This window comes from Hemiscyllium ocellatum, chromosome 5 (genome assembly GCF_020745735.1).
Source record: "Hemiscyllium ocellatum isolate sHemOce1 chromosome 5, sHemOce1.pat.X.cur, whole genome shotgun sequence".
NCBI classification, from domain to species: Eukaryota; Metazoa; Chordata; class Chondrichthyes; order Orectolobiformes; family Hemiscylliidae; genus Hemiscyllium; species Hemiscyllium ocellatum.
In genome coordinates this window covers 26,374,172-26,394,267 of record NC_083405.1, presented here as the reverse complement: position 1 = coordinate 26,394,267, position 20,096 = coordinate 26,374,172, and the positions used below count along the sequence as shown (strand labels likewise).

Here is a 20,096-nt window from a genome sequence, read left to right as displayed (position 1 = left end):
GGAGATATTGATCAAGTGATCAAAATCTTGATAAAAGATGTAGTCACAGAGTCATACAGCACAGAAACAGACTGTTTGTCCCAACTCTGACCAAGTTTCCTAAACTGAACTAGTCCCTGCTTTTGGCCCATATCCTCTAAGCCTTTCCTAGTCATGTACTCATCCAAATGTCTTTATATTATACCCGTATTATACCCGTATCTACCACTTCCTCCGGCAGCTCATTCCATATATGCACCACCCTCTGTATAAAAAAGTTACACGTCAAGTCCCTTTGAAAAGTTTCTCCATTCACCTTAAACTTATGCCCTGTTGTTTTGGACTCCCACACCCCAGAGTAAAGACCTTGGCTATTCACGTTATCTATGCCCTCATGATTTTATAAACCTCGATAAGGTCACCCCTCAGCCTCCGAAGCTCCACTGAAAAATGACCCAGCCTATCCAGCCTCTCCTTATAATGAAAACCTCCAATCTCAGTAACATTCTTTTAAATCTAGGTAGTCAAGTCCTTGGATAAAAAGGTAGTCAAATCTAGGGGAGAAAGAGACATGAGCTGAAAATGTGTTGCTGGAAAAGCGCAGCAGGTCAGGCAGCATCCAAGGAACAGGAGATTCGACGTTTCGGACATAAACCCTCCAGCATCTGCAGTCCTCACTTTCTCCGAGAAAGAGACATGGAAGAGTCTGGAGGCTTTGGAGGAAGATGGTGAGGTCAACCATTTGCTAATGCAATAGGAGCTGCTTGGAGGTATTCAATCATGGGGTTCTGGAAAAGGTGGACATGGATTTGGAAGGAAACAACTTGTTCAAAGGAAAGAACAGTTGCCAATGTATTCTACATCCCTTGGGCGAAGTGGCTGTACTAGAGCAACAACCGTGATGAATGAGAGAGAGAAAGAGAGAGAGAGAGAGCGCGAGAGAGTTATTGAGAACTGGAGCATCAAAGCTGAAATTGAAAGTATGGCTGAACAATTCAGTAGGTGCAGAAATGGTCAAACAAATGGGGAGCCAAAGGCAACAGATTTTGAATTTTGAAAATGCAGATGTGAGTGAGTTGGTGGGCAGAATTGTTTTCCAGGAATTGAAATTACAGGTGCTTTGTTTGGGTATGAAAGAAGATTATATAAGGAATTGGTGGGATTAACAAGACTGTGGGAGGTAGCAAATGATTGCCTGTGAAGATGGGAGTTTACATGGAGATACATTTCAGGTAGGATCGGGAGCAGTAAGTTTAGAGAAAGATGTTGAATTTTGATTTGAAATCACAAAGAATGAGAAGTCAATCCATGCTGAGTTTGGAAGGGAAAGCAGTAACAATACCTTGTTGAGAAATACTTGGGAAATAGAGTAATAGAATCATAGAGATGTACAGCATGGAAACAGACCCTTCGGCCCAACCCGTCCATGCCGACCAATCCAATCTAGTCCCACCTGCCAGCACCCAGCCCATATCCCTCCAAACCCTTCCTATTCATATACCCATCCAAATGCCTCTTAAATGTTGCAATTGTACCAGCCTCCACCCCATTCTCTGGCATCTCTTTCTATACATGTACCATCCTCTGCATGAAAACGTTGCCCCTTAGGTCTCTTTTATATCTTTCCACTCTCACCCTAAACCTATGCCCTCTCGTTCTGGACTCCCCGACCCCAGGGAAAAGACTCTGCCTATTTATCCTATCCATGCCCCTCATAATTTTGTAAACCTTTATAAGGTCATCCCTCAGTCTCCGACACTCCAGGGAAAACAGCCCCATCCTGTTCAGCCTCCCCCTGTAGCTCAGATCCTCCAACCCTGGCAATATCCTTGTAAATCTTTTCTGAACCCTTTTCAAATTTCACAACATCTTTCCAATAGCAAGGAGACCAGAGTTGCACGCAATATTCCAATAGTGGCCTAATCAATGTCCTGTACAGCCACAACATAACCTCCCAACTCCTGTACTCAATACTCTAACCAATAAAGGAAAGCATACCAAATGCCTTCTTCACTATCCTATCTACCTGCGACTCCACTTTCAAAGAGCTATGAACCTGCACTCCAAGGTCTCTTTGTTCAGCAACACTTCCTAGGACCTTACCATTAAGTGTAGAAGTCCTGCTAAGATTTGCTTTCCCAAAATGCAGCACTTCGCATTTATCTGAATTAAACTTCATTTGCCACTTCTCAGCCCATTGGCCCATCTGGTCCAGATCCTGTTGTAATCTGAGGTAATCCTCTTCGCTGTCCACTACACCTCCAATTTTGGTGTCATCTGCAAACTTACTAACTGTACCTCTTATGCTCGCATCCAAATCATTTATGGCAGAAAATGATAATCATAACAAGAGGAGGGAAGAGCAGTGAAGTTTGAGATGCTCAAAAGAGAAGAAAGTGCTAAAGTAGTATCAGGCCAAGTGGTATCAAGTGCCACAATGCCCATGTGACTGACATGAAAGTGTAAGTGATAGATGATGGAGCCAGGTGGGAAGCTTCTTTCAGGGAGAAGTATCATTTCCCATAGACCAAGTTTCTACTAAGGCCCTGATGTGTTAATGCCGTCATCCACAATGGGTTCATGGATTGCAAGGACCATGTTCACAACCAAACTAGGAGGGAGCTAGAGGGAAGGTTGAGGACTCATCTGCTGGCCAGTGTCTGTGGGTCCAGTAGTGTAAGAGTTGAGTTGGACAACAAAGAGATTGGCAAGATGTCCCCCTAGCTGGCACACAATGCAAGAAGATTAATACTGTTAAACTCTTCTGATAAAGCATTTAACATTACTTTCTTAAATACAATGAATAAATTCAAAAGATCACAGCTTTACTAGGTGACCAGGCAGTAAAGCAACACTGCATTAAAATACAGAAAACCACTTTGTCTGATGGAAGTTAAATTAATTATTATTTAAATTTATCCAGCAATCAGACTTTAATTTCATGCGAAATGCCTGTGATTGTTGACCACAGAGCAGCTGGACTCGGTCTATCTGGTCAATTAGATTTTAGGGTGAGCCTCAGGAGATTGAACTGAAATGGGGATCAACCTAAATTGTTTCCAAAACTCCTGTCCTTGGATTGATCTCATTCCTCTTGTACAAGAACGACCGCTGTCAAAACATGTTGCTGTCCTCCTGCTGAATTAATATATTCCATTTAGCCCTGCTCACTGCGGAATATGGATATCAAAAAATATCTGAAATGGGAACATGGCAAAAATTAATTGGATCCAACCATCCAATAACTGCCAATTGTCGCTTTACTGCCATTTTATGTTCAGATCAGAGAGAGAGCTGGCAGATTCCTATTCAGTTCAAGCTGTGCATGTTCTTCCAGCCAGCTGAAAATTATCTCACATAGTCTGTACAAGGGATTCATATAAGTACTTATATGCATTCAAATTACCCTTCGGGTGATTACCCTTTTCCCCATTTGAACTGTGTGAAAAGGGCAGCTTCAAACTCAAAGGAGCACTTCAAAGGACACAGGCTATTTGATCCTTTGATTTTAATTTTCTTTAGTGGTTTTTTAGTGCCTTTGTTCTCAGGTGTTTTTGGAGTCCCTTGTTTTGGATTCAGAGGCTACAGAAAATGTTTACTTAGGAAGAAAAATTGCCAAGTATTGTATGTAAAAGATCACTGGAAAATCTTTTAGAAAAATGTAATGGAACCGAAAAGTAGTAAAAACCAGTAAGGATATAAAAAAGGCTGTTGCCATTCTAATTCCTATTGCAGCACAGGGAGTTACAAAACATCGAACTGCAAACTCGAATATGTGCTGCCTTGGCAAGTCACTGGGAAATGAATGACAACCTTGCTTTTAAAGTGTCCCAGTTGCAGTATTTAATGACATGGAAGAAGGTATGCCAGGAAGAGCTAGAATGGCCACATTCGCAATTACATCACCAACTGTATCTACACAGCACTCAAGTAATGACTGAGGACATCTGTGGTGTCTGCTACAAGGACATCTGTAGAGACTTCCACTTCCCTCAACTGAGCTGTCTTTGCTTCATTCCAGGATAAAATGGGATTGGATTGTGAGTTCTGTTTTTTTTATTATTGAATAGCAGCATGTGGATCTATTGGATTTGACAATAAATCTGTATTTCTGTCTTGTAGATTATGACTCATTATTCCCTCAAACTCACAAATTTTATTTTTACTCTCTAATACTGTGGATATCACTAGCAAAGTCAACATTTACTGTCCATTCCTGTTTACGCATTAGAAATTGGTACTAAATTATTTTCTTGCATCTGTGTGGTGAAGTTACTCTTTTAGTACTGTTAGGTGGGAGTATATTAATACTGCCACAACGAAGTCTGGGTGGTGTGTGGATTGGGAGTGATGATGTTCCCATGCTTATGTTGCTCTTCATCTTCTAGGTCACTGTTTCAAGAGATGCTGTTAAAAAATCGCCTTGGATGAATTGCTGTATTGGATACATGTCACATATTGCAGCCTTAACAGACCAGTACCAGAGAGAAGAATTAAGATTATGAATAGGTTGCTAGCCAAATAGGCTGATTTCTCCAGAATGAAGTTGAGCTTCTTCGGCACTGTTGGAGTTGTACTCACAGGCAATTGGAGAGTACTTCATTTCCTTCCTGATTTATGCCTTGTTTAAGATGAAAGGTCTTTAGTCAGTCAGATGATGAGGCATTGGAGAATTTCATATCCTTGGACTGATGGAGTAGTGCTGTTGCTTGCAAATTCTGGTGACAGGGACACAGGCTTCCTAGAGGTTGGCAGCCTCTGGAAGAATTGGCAGGTAATTCACCCTGGCCTACAGTGATAGAAAGGAACATACATTAGAATTCTGGCTGCAAGACATAACTACAATCAGAGCTTGTATTACATTCTTTGTCATGTTTCTGCATTTAACTTCGTGGTTGAGAGAAAAAAAGAGGAAAAACATAATGAGATGAGGGTGGCATAATCTTGAAGTTGGATGAAACTTCTAGCTCCTTCTTCTCTTGTTCCTTAATTATGGACAAGGATATCCAAGTAATTATCTCAAAGAGAACTAATTTGTGTTACTTCTGGTCCCTCCTCTAGTCTTGGTTAGTTATCTTACATTATATGATACCTTGTTGTGTAATGGATTTACAAACACACACATACATTCACATACCCCTTTTGTCAGTATCTGATCATGTATCGTGTAATTAGGTTGTATCATATTGATTTGCTGTGGAAAGGCCTTCCCACCATTATTGTTTCAAGGGTTTTAGCTGTAAAATGTAAATGAATGCATGGACAGTCAGAGTATAGCTGTATATGATAGAAATGAGCTGTCTGAATGCTGCAGGAAATGAGTAACAGGATGACAAAATGATATCTACTTGTTAATTGTTGTATCACTGTATCTTGGCAGATTAGTATGACCACAGTTACATTTCTGGGTCTTTACTTCCTGCCTGTTTTCCAGCACCTTGGTTCTGAATCTTATATCACTGTCCTAGAAAAGAATTTAATAATTGTACTTTTGTAGTTTAGCCACTGTTGTAATGAAGGAAAAATGGCAGCTTACTAAACTTAAAAATATGATCATAACTTTTGGTTTTGGTGTTCATGGCTGAGAGATACACATTGGCTAAGACACTCTGGAAAACTTCCCTGTCCATCTGTGAGGTAGTTGTATGGGATAATTTACATCCATCCAGGAGGACAGCTCAGTTTAAAGTCTCCGCTGAAGGTGAGGCTCGTCCTCAGGACTCTATTGGAGCATATTGAGCAGATGAACTCAAACTATTCTGAGCTTTCAGCATTCTCTGTCTTTGTTCTGTTTTATCGATACATTTTCGAAATGTGCTTCAATAAACAAGCAACAAGCCCATTCACTAATTGCTTTCAGGTATTGAACTACCTCACGCCACTACAAGAGTCATCTGCTCAACTTCCAAAGGCTTTTTTCTATGTCAATTAGCTGCTGCATTGCCTACATTATACGCATGATTACACTTCAGAAGTAATCTTTATTACCCTTCTTCAATTCATTGACGCACCAACAAATCAATTCCTTTTTTCCAAATGACACAGCCATTATCACCATTAAAATAGCACATCTGAAGCCTTTCCCCTGGAGCTAGAAGCACGAGTTGCAGCATTCTTTGGGATTTTCATGACTTAGCCAACTCAGTTGGCACAGAGCTGAATTCCCTGTCCAACTAAGAGTGGCTGGCAGATTCTCAAAGCTGGATCATGAATCTGAGCCTGGGAGGCGCAGCACTTTGCGGTAGAGGGTAGCGTTGTAATATAAAGAGGACTTTAACATGGAAGGTCTCTCACACCAGGAACTTTAGAACTCTGAAAGAAAACTTCTAAGAGCAAACTAAGAGCAGCCACGTGGCTACTATAGGGGGAGGATGGCAGGCTGAGATTTACAGAGCAGCTTTCGGTTACACCCAACCTCAAGCAGACAGTGAGAAGCTGAAGGCGTGCCTGAAGCAGTGGAGCTTTGGTCTCCCATTCTGCTACTTGGGTGCTTGATGCTAAGCTGTTAAACGTCTCCCTCTTGGGTTGGCAAACAAGAAAATCCAAGGTAGTGTTGTACAGAAATGCTAATCCACCACATTGCTCATGGTGGAAGTTGCTGGCAATGTCCTCTTTATGTGTGAGAAACTACAGAGCTTGTGTGGTAGAGGAAAACCATTTCCTAGTCTAATTAAAACAGCTTCTCATGTAGCTAATAAATATTACTGATTGCACGTTAGCAACTAGTAACAGGACAGATTGATACAACTGACATTGTTGCAGTGACTTTGAAGTGCATCAGATGTAAGGTTGCATTTCTTTAAGATCCTCCTGTCATGCCCACAAGGAAGGGCTGTTGCAGCACAGTGGTAGGGTCCTACCTCTGATTCAGGAGATACAAGTTCATTCCCTAGGGTGTGTCACACCATTTATCTGAACAGGTTGATCATAAAAAAGATAGTGCGCACAAGTCCATATTATCACATCAACATAGTGGATGGTGATTATTGGCAATCCTCAATGTTAACCTTTTCAGGCTCACATTCAGCAGTTTTCCTCTGTGAAACGTAGTTCTAATGAAAGATCATCAGCCTGAAATGCCTGCAGCACTTTTTTTTTGTGTTCTTTTTTTCAGATTTGTACCATCTGCAGTATGTTGCTTTCGTCAAACCCGAGACCAGCCACAGAGAAACGGCTGGCACTGGGAACAAGAACTGAAAATCCAACTGGTACTGAGACTTTTGCATTCCGTCTGCTTCCATTAACAACTTGGTAGGGGCTAAAAACATGTTGGTAAATTTTTTTGCATTGCAAGAAGGATTTTCTGTAAATAGTGTCTAATCAAATGTCCATCCTATATAAGAAAATGCTTTAACATTATTTTAGAATTTGTGCTAAGCTTTATTTCAATTGTTTGTAATAAATTTGGTTTTCGTTTTATTTTGTGAAGGCAATTTTTTCACAGTACAAATAGCTTGATTTATTTTCCACATCTGCTACAACAACCACTGTAGGGTGTTCTTGGATGTGATGACTTGTCACATTTTGGTTCACATTGGAACTGGGTTGTACTGCATTCTAATGAGCAATATTGCACTACATTTGTTTATCTGAACAGTGTGCAAGGCTAAACAAGTAAACAAAATGTTCTATAGATTTGTGACTATTTCTACACCTCAGTGGTGCTAACATATTGCCAAACGTGCGTATCGTCCCCTACTCATCCCTTAGTGAATTGGCCAATACTTATGATAATCATTATACAATTTAAATATTCATGTGACCATCTGGCAGTTCTGTGGTCGTCTGATGGCCAACTTTTTAAAAAGAAGCACTGAAGTGTGGAGATTGTCTATCCTACTATCAAGCATGGGATAAATCCCAACAAGGGAAATTTCCTGTTGTCTGACCTCTCCCCTTCAGCACTCAGCTGAAATTCATCTGTGCCAGACAGATGAGGATCATTTAAGGAACTTCGCAGTTAATATTGATCAAATCAAAAATTAGAATACAAGTTGATAATTAGTCTCATCTAAGCCTATGCGATATATTTTCAATGGAAGGCCAACACAGTCAGCATTATGATCAGCAAACTAATTTTATCCGAAAATTAGTTATTACTAATCGGTGTGAAAAGCAGGTAAACAATAAGGATATTTACTTGCAAGAAGATAAAATGACCCCAGGTACCATTTTCTGAAATTCTTTCCACCTCGTGGATGGGAAATAGGTAAATGTGTTGGAGGTTGATAGAGTTGCAAACCATGATGAAAATTGTTCATGCATTGGCACGGCCACCTAAACCAGAGCAACCTGGAACATACAGAGCTAGGATAATGCATCATGAGAAATGAGCAAGTGGGGGGGGGCTATTAATTAGGGAGAGGAAAAAGCAGATTCCAAGCAGATTGGAAGTTAGCAAATGTAACACTGCAGCTCAAGAAAGCATTGGAGAAAAATGTGTTTACTAAAGGCCAGTTATCCTCATTGACACCCTTACTTCTACTTCTGCCTTACAAACACTAAATATTATCCTTCCACTAATCTTTGAGGAAGAAACTTTGAAAGATTAACAATCCTCTGGAGAAACATTTCTCTTTGCCTCTGACATAAATAGGTGACCCTTATTTTTAAAGCAGTCAATTCTAGTTCTAGATTTTGATATCCGCAAAAACATACTGTCCACATTCATCCTGTCTAGAGCCCTGAGGCTTTAAATTCAGTTGTCTGTTATTCATTGAAATACATTGGAAACAAGCATAGAATGCCCAACTTTTCCTCATAAGATAACCCACCCTTCCAGGTATTAATTTAGTTAACCTTTTCTGTATTACTTCCAAAGCATTTACGTTCTTCCTTAAGTTAGGAGACTAATGCTGTACCCAGCACTCCAAATGCAATCACACCAATGCCTGCTATAACTGAAGCATAACCTCTGCAGCTTATATTCGATGCTCCTCACAACAAACAAAAATATTCTACTTGCTGTACTTGCATACTAACTGTTGTGACTTATCTATCAGGATACCCAGATCCCTCTGTATCTCCGAGCTCTTGCAATCCTTCATAATCTCTCTCTTCCTCAAACTGATTTTAAAATTCAATCATATCATCATCGCTGCTGCCCCAGCGTGCCTTCACTGTGAGGTTATTAATCAATCCTATCTCACTGCTATCAATTCTAGTATAGCCTGTTCTCTGGTGGGCTGCAAAGAGTGCTGTTCTAAGAGACTATCACAAAAACATTCTATAAGCTTCTCCTCTGCTTCTCCCATCAGGGTTTTCCAGTCTAAATGTATATTAAACTTTCCATTGGATTATCATCATATACTGTAATCACCAGTTCGATTAGGACATGCTCCCTTATTGCTTCATTTGCTAACTGTCCTGCATTTCCACAACGGTTTCCTTGCCCTTATGGTTTCTCATATAATTTACTCAAGTGACTCATATATCTTAGTTTCCTGAACTTAGGTTATTCCTTTGTATTGTGCTAATATTGGCATTGATTAACAGAGCCACGGCTCCATCTTTTCCTCGCTTCTTGCCTTTCATGTACTCTTCAATCTTCAGGCCCAAATCTCTATGTATCTGAAATATCTATCAGATCATATTTGTTTCTTTCTGTTTGTGTTATCTGTCTTGTTTTGAATGCTATGTACATTTAGATACAAAGCCTTATGTTTTGTTATAGTTGTTTTTGTAACTGTGTCTGTTAATTTACTCTTAGATTTCTAATGTCTGTCCATTCCTGCACCTGTCTGTTCATCACTTCCCATATTAATGCTTTTTCTTTTGTCTTGTAATCACTGTTTGATTTACTACATCTTCCCAAATTTGATCCTTTGTTGCCAATACTTAGTCTGAAATCATCTCTATTTTTGTATTGTGTGTCTCACAAGAATATGGCCCCAGCACAGTTCAGTTGTAGACTGTCCCAAAGTTACAGTCCCAAGGTCACACAAACTGAAAACCATTTCCAATAGCATAGTATTTGAACCCTGCATTTATTTATTTAATATGTTTACCTGGTGTCTAATGGGTCAAAAATGATATAGTGTTAATTACCTTTGAGATCCTGCTTCGCAATTTGGTTCCTAGCCCCTCAGGCTGACTAGGCAGAACCTCCTTCTTTGTCCTGCCTATATCGCTGCATGGACCACAATGACTGGACTCTCCCTCTCACAGTAAGTTCTTTGTGGCACCTAAGCAGATGTTCTAACCCCTAACACTGTGCATGTAACATAAGCCCTGTGGACACTTTCTCTTTGCTGTAAAGAAGAGAACCAATTCCCCCCCCCCCTCACTCTTGTATCCCTTACTCCCACCACATTACTTTATTTTCCTCCACTTGATTGACTTCCTATGCAATGGTGCCACAGCTAGCACACCCACCTCACTATCTTCCAAACAAACTGAAAGAAACTCAGGCCTGTGAGGCAATTGCAAAGGCTTATGCTCCTCCATTCCTGCCTTTTGGCTCTCCTCACTGTCTCAGTGGCAGTCATATCCCCTGCCTCTGAACGCTGTCCGGTTTGCTCTAGTTTTTTATTCTGGGTTGGGGGGAGATCCCCAGGAAGTCATGCAGAGGCAGCCACATTGAGATCGGTGTAAAAGGCTGGATTTGGTGTTCTGGGACTTGTAAGGCAAAAAATATTAGCTCTCTAGCCCTCACCGCTTGCACTTGCTCATCCCACTCCCCATCCATTCAAACTCATGTCATCCCTGTCCCATGCCTACTCACTTTCCCTATGGTAATGTAGTGTCAGCTCTTCCCAAACCATGTCAGGGTAGACAATGGCCTAGTGGTATTACTGATGGACTATTGAGTCTGTTCTCTCACAAAAGGACACTTACATTTCCCACAGGGTCCCTTGACCTCTGCAATATGTTTTCATATAACTCCAGCAGATCTGGACCATGCCCTCAAACATCTAAAGTTCACTGGCGAGGTTTCAGCATCCCAACATGTCAATTGCATCAGTTTGAAAGCAGCAGTATGATTACACGTGCGTTTCCATTCTCACAAAGTTCACCGAATTTTATAACTACTTTATTCCTGATGAAGGGCTTTTGCTCGAAACGTCGATTTCGCTGCTCCTTGGATGCTGCCTGAACTGCTGTGCTCTTCCAGCACCACTAATCCAGAATCTGATTTCCAGCATCTGCAGTCATTGTTTTTACCTCCCCAGATGCTACCAGACCTACTGGAGTTTTTCATTCTCTAGAATATGATGAATGCTGTGACATTGAGTATATTACTAAGGAGGAGATAGCTACATTTTTAAAAAGCAATGGATTGCAGGGTAATGGGGACCAGGCAGGCAGGTTGAGGCCGAGATGAGATCAGCCATGATCATCTGAAATGGCTGAGCAGGCTCGTCGGGCTGAACTTCCTCCTTCTGCTCCTAGCTCTTATGCTCTTCCTAACCTTGTATCAAAACTCTAAAGAAGCCAGACACTGGAAAGTTATTTCCACAGTCTAGGCAATCTACAATAGGGAGACACATGGGATTGATGATTGGAGACACAGATAAGGAGAAACAATTTCTTCATTCAATCGAAGGTTGAAGTTTTTCATTCGCCCAGTTATCCATGGTTGAGGCAGACAGAGCTTTGATCTCGTAAGGACTCAAAAGTAGAAATCATGCAGATGATGAGCCATGATAATATTGAATGGTGATGTAAGGCTGAGTGGCTTTATTGGCTATTCCTACTGTTACTTCTTATTTTCTCATGTTCCGATACAGAACTTACATATTATATCACACAGAATCACATTTAAGGGATATGAAAATTAGACAAATAGGAAGGAAAAAAAGAATCATATGCTTGTTAATGAAGTTCAATGGATCATTGATCATTGATGGAGAAATTATTCAATATACATCTCTGAGATCAAATCATTTTCTTAGGTAAGGATCAAGGGATATGGATCAAAAGTGGGCAAGTTGAGTTGAGATAAAGATTACTCATGATCTAATCGAATAGTGAAACAGACTCAAAAAACTGAAAAGCCTACTCTTTTATAGGTATTGAACAAGTTGTTTTTCAGGACAATATTCCTATGTGCCATGGTGTGCAGGATATAACCTACATGGTTTTGTTTAACCAATATGCATTTCAGATGCTCTATGATGTATGATAGGCATTACACTCAGTATCATTTGGTTTGAAATTGCATGGAGTGCAAAGCAACCAGACTACCTCAGAACACTGTAGACATGTTACACTGACTTCTGACCCTTATAGCAATGTCTCAGGGATGCTTTATGACAGCAACCTGTGTTACCTAAAGGCCTATTTAAAACCATCTGGGCATATCTTTAGCTTTTATCTTCAACTGACAGCATACCTGAACTTTGACATAGGACTTCCTCATCAACATCTCTGGTATATTTATTTCACTAGCATTTATCCAACTGTCAAAAACTCAGCTTTGACTCATGAAAAGATGTCAAGGAAAGATCCTTCAGAAACAGTAACTATTGAACTGTAAAATTCACACCACATTTCCTCAAGAGGAGGTGTCTGCGTGGAAGTGTGCAAAGTCTAGCAGTCAGGACAACCAAGTGTACTGTAGACGGCTTTTGCTGTCTTTTGAAAAGTAAATGAACCCTTCTAGAAATAAAGCAGTTTTAAAACTTTGCATTCCTTCATAAGCAGCTGGTTATATAACAAAAACACTACAATAGTTTTGCCTTATATGGATTTATTATATTTTCTAACTTTTTGTCATAGTGAGGAGCTGAATACAATGCTTCCAATTTTGCTTAGTCCATAGAATATTTGTCAAACACCATTAGAAAATAGAACAAAAGACACATAATATCATCTCTATTCTTTGCTCACGAATAAATAATTATTCGTCTAATATCTTGTCCCAGATCTGGCAAAGCATTTACATTGTTTCTTTAATTATTGTTGGCTTTGAAAAAAATCAGCATAGGTTTATAAAAACAAAATTGTACTTTACTAAACTACTGGAGATTTGAATGTTGTTGGTGCTAAAGGAATTATTATTCATGCAAAAACGGCTCCAATATTGGTTCTCATGTAACATCAACAAATCAGCAACCGTGCCTCCTTATTCGGAGTCCATTTTCGTCATTGAGATCCTGGACTCCGCAAGGTTTATATGCAAGTCAATCAATTTCAATTCATCAATGACTAAACTATGAAAATCACAGACAATGTACATTGTTGGCACATCACAGTGGGGCAAAACTTAGTCTTTTTAGACACAAGTGACTATTTTTATGCCTGATGTTGAAAAAGATGCAACAATATTGTGTCAAAATTAAAGTTTAATTTTATGTTTGACGGTAGCATTTTAAATCAAAGAAAGCAAAATATGAAATAAATTACTATACATAATTGCACTTTATTTTGCCAGCATTCTTCTAAAATTCTATGATGATATAATTTCTGAGCAGCAGAAGAAAGACATCTTGAAGTGAAATATTTCATGAGTCTGTCTAAAGCTGTTATCAAGTTGAGTGTCGAATCCTTCCTAGTCCACAGTGCCTGACGCTCTGAGTCTCATATAGTTTAGCAGCAGTGAACGTTCACTAATAAGTGACATTTTTAACTCCAGGGAAATCATACTCTCCAGGCTGGACATTATTGTAAATTTTTATGATGCTGAAATAGAAAACGTCTTAATGCTCCAACACCTAGTTGGATAAAATACTGAGTAGTGTTGTTAGTCCAACATTAAACCTAAATTACAACTGTTGCCTAATTTTCTTTGTCTTTATTCCCACCTGCCATTAATTGAATCAAAATATTTGAGGTCTTTAAAACCCTATTATGTATTTGTTTTCATTCTACAAATGGTTCCAAAAATTTATTTTGAGACAAAGAACAACTTCCAAAAACAGGGCTGACATCAGTAAACATGGTAATGGCCTCAAAATGTCTGTTTTCAGCCAATTGAAGACAGAACATGGAACGGTGACCTTTTGTCGATGTTATACTCTGGATCTGAGCAACAGTTATTGCCTGATTCCAATTGCTTTGAGGATGTGGTTTTACAGTTGTGTAACTTGCTCATGCACTTCAGAACTCATTAACATGTTGATATTAACTTACTCAGAAGTGGGACTGTGAAGTGCAGGGGAGAAGATCAGATCAAAATGTGAAGTCCCCTAACCCTACTCCATTTTTATGATATAAAGTATCTGAACGACTATCAAGGTAACCCTGAGGGTCGATGCCGGTGGGAACATCCTCCACCCACCCTCCAGCTTTGCCATCGGAGGAAGCAGAGGTTACCTGACATACGCAGGGCAGCCGAAAGTGTGCCGAACCTGCGGGAGGTCAGGCCACATGGTGGTGGATTGTCAGGTGGCCCTCTGCTGAAACTGCAAGCAGGAAGGCCACCCGACTAAGGAATGCAAGGAGGCCAAGAACTGTAATCTTGTGGAGAGGCAGGCCACATGACAAGGCCTGCCCAAAAAGAGGAGCCGCCACCTACGCACAGATGGCTGGAGGTGGCAACATGAGCCATGGACCGACTAAGACCAGCAAGGTACCACCAAACAGCATGGGAACAGTGTCTGGAGGCACCCAGAAGGAAGGGCAGGCTGTAGGGGAGCAGACGGCAGACAGCGGGGAGATGCAGCAGCCGATCCAAGCTCCTTCAAGACAGATGGAGGAAATGGAAGAGGAGCGATCAAAGGAGGCAGAGGATTGGATTACTGTCTAAAGCAGGAAGAGGAAACCTCTCAAAGGCCCCAAAGCCACCCAGCGAAGGGGGAAGCGACACCTACACAACGAGGATACAGGCAGCTCTTCTGATGGTGAGGACGGGCGCAAGAAGGGTCGTCACCAGAGGAAGAGACAGAGCGCTGTGGGGAGAAAGGAGGGCAGTACCGCCCAAGCAGGGAAAGACGATCCCTCTGAGGGGATGGGTAAAGGCCTCCCCCTACCCGGTGACAACCAAGAGGTACTCACCAGCCCACAGCTCCAGGTAACTGGGAGCAGCGGTCCTGTGACAGCCCCGCTGTCAGATGGAGAACTGGACGGTGTGGATCCTGGGCCCGACCCGAAGACACCAGAGCGGGGAAATGGCTCCAGCGTGGAGCCAGACAGCTACCTCAGCCCTGGGAAGGTCCAGCAGTTTGCCATTCCATGGGGATGCACACAGCTACCCCAGAGGGGCAAGACCAGCAGCAAATGGAGACTGTTAACCTCGGAAACTGTTAAAATGGGGTTAAAACTTGCCAGCATCAATGTGCGTAGCATCAAATCAGCTACGCGATGTGTTTCTACGATGGCCTTCCTGGCCAGCATTAAAGCCGACCTCCTGTTTCTGCAGGAGTGTGGGATACCGCACCTTAGCAGCTACAGGAGATGATCAAGCTTGTGGGCCCAAGTTTGGTCAGGGGGCAACGATAGCCGCACCTCCGGCCTGGGTATCCTGTTGCGAGGATGCAACTTCACCATCTCCGAGGTTAAGGAGGTGGTGGGTGGGCGCCTCCTCGTCGCCAACGTAATGTACAGGAATGCTCCCCTGAGACTGATTAATGTGTACTCCCCAGTGGGTAAGAGTGAACAGTTGGCCGTCCTGCAGCAGCTTCCATTGTTGCTGGCTACGTCCAGGCCGGTCATTCTGGCCGGAGACTTCAACTGTATCATTGATGCAGATGGACGATCCGGCGGGGGGGGGACAGTAAACTGGACGCCACGTCCAGAGCCCAAATGGACACGGTAAAAGATGCCAAGCTGCACGACGTCTTCGGCATCCCTGCAGACGGAGCGCAGCGTAGATAAACCTGGTCACGGGCAGACGGGTCTATCCACTCAAGGATAGATGACCTGTTTGTGTCCCGAATGCTCTCGGTCAGATCCACCGACGTCAAGCTGGTGTTCTTCTCTGACCACTGCCTCCTGCTGGCCGACTGTCACCTACAGGACGAGCAGCGGCTGGTAAGGGAACGTGGAAACTGAACACTAAGCTGTTGACCCCAGGAAACATTGAGGAGCTCGAGAGGGACTACGCAGGTTGGAGAACCGCGAAGCCCCTTTGAGTCCCCAGCAGACTGGTGGGAAACAGTAAAAGGGAACATCAAGAGATTCTTCATCCTCAAAGGTGTTCAGGAGGCGAGAGAGAGGCGGGGAAAACTGTCCCAGCTCCAGGAAAGTATGCAGAACCTGCTCCTACTGCAGACGATGGGGGTCGATGTCACGGAGGACCTCAAGGAGGTGAAGGGCCAGCAAGCCTCGCTCTTTGCCTCGGAGGCCTCCAAAATAATCTTTTGGTCCAGGGTCCGCCCGGTGGAGCAGGACGAGACGTGCACACGTTTCTTCTTCCAGAAGGTGCACAAAGAGAGCTCTGTGCTCAGCAGCCTGAAGGAAGAAGATGGCTCAATAACATCATCTCAGTCTGACGTCATGAGGATCAATAAATCCTTCTATGCCAGTCTGTATGACGCGAAGCCGACCGACAGCGCGGCCTCCCAGTCATTCCTGTCCTCTATCACGGAGGTCTTAGACGACAGAACACGGGAGAGGCTGGACCAGCCGCTATCTCTGGACGAGCTGACCAAGGCCCTCCAGTCCTTCGAAAAGAATAAAACTCCCGGAAGCGACGGCTTACCGGTCAAGCTCTATTCCGCTCTGTGGGACTTGATTGGCCAGGACCTGCTGGAGGTATATGTCAGTATGCTTCGGGCAGGTACCATGAGCGAATCCATGAGGAAAGGCATCATCACCCTCATCTACAAGCGGAAGGGGGAGAGGGAGGAACTCAAAAATTGGAGACCAATCTCAGTGTTGAATGCGGATTGCAAAATTCTGTCAGAGGTAATCGCCAACCGGGTCAGGTCTGCTCTGGGGTCGGTGATTCACCCCGACCAAACCTGTGCTGTACCAGGCAGGAAGATCGCTGAGAGTCTCGCACTTCTCAGGGATACGATCGCCTACGTGCAGGACAGAGGGTTGGACGCCTGCCTGATCAGCCTGCACCAGGAGAAAGCCTTTGACAGGATATCACGCAGGTATATGAGAGATGTTCTCTCCAAAATGGGCTTTGGGAGGGAATTTGCAATTGGATCAGACTGCTCTATATGAACATTGTCAGGGCAGTCTTAATCAATGGGTGGGAATCAGATAGCTTCCCAGTCAGACCTGGAGTCAGGCAGGGATGCCCTCTCTCTCCTGCCTTGTTTGTGTGCTGCATAGAGCCATTTGCCAAGTCCATCAGGAAGGATGCGAGCCTGAGAGGGGTGACTATTCCTGGCAGCGGGGTCTGCAGGTTAAGGGCTCCCTGTACATGGATGACATCGCTGTTTTCTGCTCGGATCCGTTGTCTGTGCGCAGACTCATGTGCATATGTGACCAGTTCGAACGGGCCTCGGGGGCCAAGGTAAACCGAGGCAAGAGCGATGCCATGCTCTTCAGGAACTGGGCCGACCAATCCTCGATCCCCTTCACCGTCAGGACCAACCACCTGAAGGTGCTGGGTATTTGATTCGGGGGGGGCTGGGGTGTGCACCAAGTTTTGGGAGGAGCGTATCAGCAAAGTGAGGCAGAAACTGGGCAGATGGAAGCTACGGTCGCTCTCCATCGTGGGAAAAAACCAGGTCATCAGGTGTGATGCACTGTCAGTGCTGTTACATGTGGCACAGGTCTGGCCTATTCCCAGAACCTGTGCTGCTGCAGTCACCCGGGCCATCTTTCAATTTATATGGAGATCAAAGATGGATCGGGTCCAAAGGGACTCGCTGTATAAAGATCTGCGCAATGGGGGAAAAAATACACCCAATTCCACCCTCACCCTAATGGCCACCTTTGTGTGTGGCTGCATCAAGCTGTGCATGGATCCCCGGTACACAAACACCAAGTGTCACTATGTACTGAGGTTCTACCTGTCCCCGGTGTTGCGAAGGATGGGCCTGGCCTCGCTGCCGCAGAACGCTCCAAGTAGTTGGACCGTTCCGTATCACCTGTCCTTCGTGGAGAAGTTTATGAAGAAGAACACCTTTGACCACAAGTCCATCAGGAAGTGATCAGCGCGTAGTGTCCTTGAGACCGTTCGGGAAAAGGAGAGGGCGGATCCTATCGAGCGGTCCCCTGAGCAGACTGTCAAAGCCATTTGGCAGAATGCCTCATTGCCAGAACTTTCCAACAAGCACCAAGACATGGCTTGGCTGGTGGTGAGAAGAGCTCTGCCTGTGAGATCCTTTATGCACGCCCAGACTCTCAGCCGCACCGCACGTTGCCCTCGAAGCGGCTGCAGGGGGGGAGAAAAGACTGTCACACACCTCCTTCTGGAATATGTCCACACAGAAGAAGTCTGGAGAGGAATGCAGTGGTGTTTGTCGAGGGTTTGTCCCGAGCAGCTCCGTGATGCGGGACTCCGTGCTCTATGGCCTGTTCCCCGGGACACACACCGAGACGAACATCAACTGTGCCTGGAGGATCATCAATTCACTGAAGGACGCTCTCGGGCGGTCCGAAACCTGTTGATCTTCCAGCTGAAGGAGTTGACCCCGACTGAGTGTTGCAGACTGGCACATTCCAAGGTCCAGGACTACGTACTGAGGGACACGCTGAAGCTTGGGGCAGCTGCCGCCAAGGCACGGTGGGGAAACACCACCGTGTAACATCTGCCTGCCTATCAAAGAGCAGGGGGCCCATGTACTCATTTGGGCTCTGCTGACGCCTCAGCTAAATATATGGGCACATGATTGAAAAATGTACAGACCTGTATATAACAATGATAAATCCCGATCTGTGTATGTAAATGTTTACATATGTATGGCATGACCAACTGTACAGACCATCAAATTATTTTATGAATAAAGTATATTTTTGAAATAAAAAAAAAGTGCATTTGATTCCCTCACACATATTTTAAAATATAATCAATAATTGGGGTCCAAGCACTGATTCCTGTAGTACACCCATAGTCACCATCTGAAAAGGATTTATTTATTCTCATCCTCTATTTCCACGTGAATGTATCTTAACCACATGAATGTATTACACCCAAATCAATGTTCTTTAAGTTTGCCCAGTAGCCTGTTGTATGAGCTTGATCTAAAACCTTCATAAAATCCAAATATATCACATTCCTTGATTCTCTCTTTTCTATTTCTCTGGTTACATCCTCAAAAATCTCCAGTAGCTTAGTTAAACACAATTTTGTTTTTATAAACCTATGCTGATTTTTTCAAAAATTCTGTAAATGTTTTCCAAGTCTTCTTTTACCATTGCATTGGCAATAGATTCAAGTAATCCCCTTGCAACTGATGTTAGGCTAATTGATCTGTAGTTCTGCCTTCTTTCCACCCCCTCAGTTTTTAAATAGTGTTAAATTTGTCACTCTCCCATCTGTATAGAGAGCAGCACAGTCTGTAGGATTTTGGAAAATGAACACCAATGCATCCAATATTTCTCAGGCTACTACCTTTAGTATTCTGCTGGGCCCTGGCAAAATTGTCAGCCTTTAACCTTGCTAATTTCTCCACTAATATTCTTCAACTTCTCTCTCTAATGAGCCCCTTTGCTCTCTAGCATTTTGAGCAAATTATTGGAGTCCTCTTTTTTTGAAGACAGAAGCAGTTAGACCATCTCCTTGATGAAACTCAGACAATGGCCCTGGCTGAATTGGGAAGGAGTTGCATTCTCAAGACCTTTGGGTCATGTAGGTTATTTATCAAGAGTCCTCCAGCTTCTCCCTCTTTGTACAATGATTATTCCCACACTACCCTCTGTTACCTTCATACACCATATTCAGTCATGCTGCAGTCTCAGAAGAACAAGACGATAGCAAAGGTAAAGTCACCACCGTCCCACAGTGCCATAGGGCTGCCGTCTCATTAGAAAGAGACAATTGGTGGTGGATATACCTGAGGGCCACTGTTTCCCAGATGAAGGGAGAAGTTGAAAAGGAGAGTCTTTCATGGTAACCTCAGCCAGTGTGGGAATTGAACCCATGCTATTGATATCATTGTGCAGCCATCCAGAAACTGAGCTAACCACCTCCCTGGACTATAGCACCTCATCCATGAAAACAGGATTTCTCCTGATGGGTATGACCTTCAATATTCCCTAATAATCTCAAAACATCTATTAGCTCCTCTAACACTCACCAGCGTATTCCCACTCACCCTGCAGCAGCAGAAAAA

The 20,096-nt window shown here is 43.2% G+C and overlaps 1 long non-coding RNA gene across 1 annotated transcript in view; it reads left to right on the top strand.

Moving 5' to 3' along the window:
- Positions 1 to 7,260, top strand: part of LOC132815962 (uncharacterized) — a 114,237-nt gene extending 106,977 nt beyond the window's left edge. Inside the window, exon 4 of the long non-coding RNA XR_009644724.1 lies at positions 7,094 to 7,260. This is a non-coding gene — a long non-coding RNA (uncharacterized LOC132815962). The remainder of the gene's footprint in view (positions 1 to 7,093) is intronic.
- Positions 7,261 to 20,096: the final 12,836 nt, after the last annotated feature.